This window comes from Microcaecilia unicolor, chromosome 1 (assembly GCF_901765095.1).
Source record: "Microcaecilia unicolor chromosome 1, aMicUni1.1, whole genome shotgun sequence".
Classification (NCBI taxonomy): Eukaryota; Metazoa; Chordata; class Amphibia; order Gymnophiona; family Siphonopidae; genus Microcaecilia; species Microcaecilia unicolor.
This window is the reverse complement of record NC_044031.1, coordinates 207,028,182-207,032,969: the sequence shown is the minus strand read 5'-3', so window position 1 is coordinate 207,032,969 and position 4,788 is coordinate 207,028,182.

Below are 4,788 nucleotides of genomic sequence, written 5' to 3'. Positions count from 1 at the left end.
CTCTTTCTTTCCTTCTTCCTCTCCCGATCTACCACCACCACGTACGGTTTTTTTCCTCTTCCACAAATTCTCTGCAGCAGAAAGTTTTTCTGAGAAGTTTGGCTCTGTTTGCAGGTTCTCACTGGATGAAGTGACTGCTGTGGATGGTCGTGGCTGTCAGTGAGAACAGTTCTGTCTCAGAGAAAGAGAGAGAGACACACACACAGAGAGGACGATTGGTCTGAAGTGAGTGAGTGAATGAGAGGGAGGGAGTTTTGTCTCTGAGTAAAGGCGATGATTAGGGAGGGGGAGTAACAGCCCATATTCTGAGAGGCTGCCTTCCTTATGTTCAGTGCTCCCTAACGCACACCTCTCTTCAAATATCACCATTGTCAGGCTTGCTGCTATCCCTCCTCTCGTTTCTCTCGCTCTCCCTCTCCTCCCATTTCATTCCCTTCTTTTCCAGAACTTTGTCTCTTTTACCTCTGTCCTGTTGTACGTCTTTCACCGCTGTTACTATACGTCCCCATCTTCTCTTAAGTGAAAAGAATGGAATTGTGAATACAGTCCAAAATAACACACACACACACACACACCCTGAGCGGCTCATAATAAGCACCAGAGGTGATGAGAAACAGTGGCTGGGAGGGGGGAGCAGAAATGTTAGCAGAGAAAAGGAAGTTACGGAACTTGTTTAAAGCCAGCTTTTTTTTTTCTTCTTTAAAGTAAATTTGAGCTGACCTCAGTGTAGCAGGCCAGTTCTTCCCCTTTCAGTGATTTTACAAGCATACAGCTCTGCGTACTAGTGATCCACCCGGTGGTTTTGCAAAAGACTTGAAGTTGGAAAAGGAATGCACACTGTGAAGTTGAACACATGATTCTCCTTCCTGCAAAAGGACAGGGCGAAATTGTGAGACAGAAGCAGCAGCAGCACAGGGAGCAATAGGTAGAAGTCCTGGTAAGGAGTCTCGCCTTCCATCCTTGTCCCAGCTCCACTCCCCTCCCCCTTTCCCAGCAACATCCACCCACACACATCCAATTTGTTCAAATATAGCTATAGGTATACAGTAGATAGATAAAGATATATACATGCGCATGATATATATCTATGCCATGATCTGTTCCATGTATGCTATGTTCCATGCATGTTACCATATATGTATGCACCTTAACGCAATACCATTTGTAATTCTGTTACCCGGAAATGGCAACCGCCATTACGGCAAATGTAAGCCACATTGAGCCTGCAAATCGGTGGGAAAATGTGGGATAAAAATGCTACAAATAAATAAATAGATAAGCCAAAAAATTAATGGAACAATTAAACAAATGAACTTGGCAATATTGTACAAGAGAACATTATCAGTGTGTGTTATCAAGCTCTACACCATATACATTTAGAAATTAACTTTATGCATCATTCTGACAAACAGGTTATACATTATATCGTAGCACCCTGAGTGTCTGAAGGGCTTCTATGTGAAAATCCTGTACAGCATTTCTGCTTTATTGCATGAACTGCATAAGGTATAATTTGTTCTAGATAGATTTGCAGTGGTCTGTGCAAAACCTCAGCATACAGTATGGCACATTTCATGATGTCACCGTTCTGAATCATACACTTTAACATAATTTGCAGACTGAGTTTCGAAAAATCCTTCAGAGCAGCCTAAGAAAAAGGCATGCCTCAATAAAAGCACTGAAAGGTTTCCAACGCAGATCATTTGGAGGAAGCCTGGATTACAGTGGACAGCTACAGTTCAATCACTATAAGCTATCCACAATAGCTGACATGCTATAGTTTTCAACGTACACTCTTTTCTGTATGACTCACTATAAAACACCCTTTTTACACAGACCCTGTTCCTGTAGAATGGCATTTCACTATCATAATATCTCATAAACAGCCAGTGCTATAATTGTCACAGGTTTCAAAAGAGAGCCTAAAAAAAAAAACCCAAGGAGGTTAGTTGAATACAGCATTACTTACACCAAACTTTGGAAGAACATACACATACAGAAGATGTGGTTAAAATTACATCTATAACAAAGTGGGGGTACGGAAAATGCCCTCGCGCTATTGTGGTCATACGTGAGAAAACACATGCACACCTACACTAAAATAATTATTGTATATCACATGATATACAATAATTATTGCATTTTATATGATATATTCAATAACACTGCTGTTACCTTATAAATATCTAAATAATCAAAACGCCACCTTTCAATACTCAAGTCCTCAAAATTCAGTGTGACTTCCAAAGAGTTTGAAGTCTAATATTGCATGACTGATGACAGTCAAGCTTACATGAGACAGAAGTCAAAGCATTTGTTTACCTGTTTGCCAAGGAAGACTCTTTGTACTGTGCGAACAGTCGGGCATTTCACTCTTTGCTATATCCATACTGTAACAAGTGATGCTTCTCTCTCCAGACCTTAGTATCAGTCAGACTGGAGCGAGCTGGAGCTGGATTGGTTCAGTCATCATTGCATCAGTGGCTGGATGGTTCAGTCCCTTGGTGGAAATTGTTCTCATAATGGTATGTTCATTTGGTAATAGAAGCGTGATGTCGACGGAAAGCGGGTGGCAAAGAGGCACCTGTTAAACTGACCTACTAATGCACTTGTCTTTCTCATACCATCTCAAAAATGGATAGCGTCTCAAAAAAAAAAAAGATTTCTCCAAAGCAATCTAATATAATTCAACTAGTTTGCTTAAAAAAATTGTACAGGGATTAGAAAGAGACTGAACGTGTTGTCTGAAGAAATGGGCTCTTGTCCTCGAAAGCTTGTGTCTCAGTCAATTGGTTAGTCTATAACAGTGGTTTCCAAACCTGGTCCTAGAGGCACCCCAGCCACTCAGGTTTTCAGTATATCCACAATGAATATTCATGGGGTAGATTTGCATGCAGTGGAGGCAGTGCATGCAAATCTCTCACACAAATCCTGAAAACCTGACTGGCTGGGGTACCTCCAGGACCAGGTTCGGGAACCACTGGTCTGTAAGGTTCCAGTAGCCTTGACATTTTAGGAATCATTTGTAATCTCTTTAGTAACTACTGAGTTCACTGAGTACACATTACCCCCACCCCAGATTCTATTTACGGCATGCATCATGCGCATTTCATAATTGACATATGAGCAGTTAATTAGCTATAATTGTGCACTAATAAACAATGATTAGCGCTAATTGGCAACAATTAAAATGTATGCATGTATCTTCCTAGTCGCAATTCTATACAGATGCGCATGTACATTTTCCACATGGATCCAAAAAGGGGGCATGGCCATGGGAGGGGCATGAGTGGACCAGGGGCGTTCCTAGAAATTGCACGCATTATTATAGAATAAGGCAGATCTGCACCTAATTTAGGTGCAAGCATTTACACCAGGTTTCAGTTGGTCTAAATCTTGGCACTAAGTGCTAGTCTATAAATGGGTTCAAATTTGGGCACTGTTTATAGAATAGCACCTAGCATTCATTTTTCGGTGCCCAAATTTGGATGCCATTTATAGAATCCAGTGTTATATACGTACCAGACAGATAGACAAACAGACACATAGACAGATACATGTCTATGAGTGCACGTATGTATGTATAAGCCACCCAAGGAGCAAGAAAGGAGGAGCAAGCAAGACCTCATGGGGGTAGCACAGCAAAGAAAGGAGTGAGGTACCGATGATAGTTCACTTTATTGCGCAACACTGTTTTACCTAATTGGATTCACCATCAGTACCTCACTCCTCCTTTCTTTGCTGTATAACGGGTCCTTTTAAAAAGGTGCGCTGACCTTGTGGTAAAGAATCCAGGCGGTTATGACCTACCTGCGCCAAATGCCACTTGGCACGGGTCCGTTACGAGCGCCCGAAAATAAAAAAAAATTCGGAAGCGCGCTAAAAATGAAATTACAGCAAGATCCAAATGGCAGTCGGGTGGTAACTCCATTTTGGTGTGCGTTGGGCACGCGTAGACACTTACACAGCTTAGTAAAAGGGCCCCTAACCCACCCAACATTTGTGCAAGGAACCATGGCCTCTGTTCTTCTGTAACTTTCTTATTCCTTTTAACTTCAGATGGGGAGATAAATCATCCTCTTCACTGGCTTTTTTTCTGCTGTATCTGTGAATGCCTAACCCCCCCCCCCCCCCCCCCAAAAAAAAAAAATGTTGAGAAGCATGCAGCAGTGTAAAATGGACAGAAAAAATATATATACATTTTCAGTTTGAAAACAAAAAAAAAACAAAAGAAAACTCAAAGCATTATGTCCTAATGAGAACAGAATTTCTAGTTTTTAATTCTGTTTGTGCCACTCATCATTCATGCAATACTTTCTAATTCATAGAAGTCTTACCTCAATCCCTGATAACTTCAAATGATTTGAAATGTTGTGCATAACAAATGTTAATGTAAGCTGTATGAAAGCTTGCTTTATTTTAAAAAATGGACAAATGGCTCAAACAAACGACTTCTCAAAGCTATGTGGAGTTTGGTAAAGGTTGATGTGTTGCCAGTGTTTTTATGACAAGCTGGGTGAGAAATAGTAAAAACCTTTGAAAAAATGGGACTGAGATGAAAAGATAGGGCTTCCCTTTATGTTGTTTTGCTGAGTTTAAGGTGCATAACATAAAGTTGTCCAGTTTGTCTGCAGCTGCCAATTGAAGCTTTCATAGCAAGTTTCAACAGGTTCCCTGAGCTCTGGATCACCAAAACCTGCTCCCCCTCTGCTACAGAGACAGACAGAAGAAAGAGTGAGGAACTAAGCGAGGAGGCTGGTAAAGGACTTGGCATCCCTTCAAAGATGA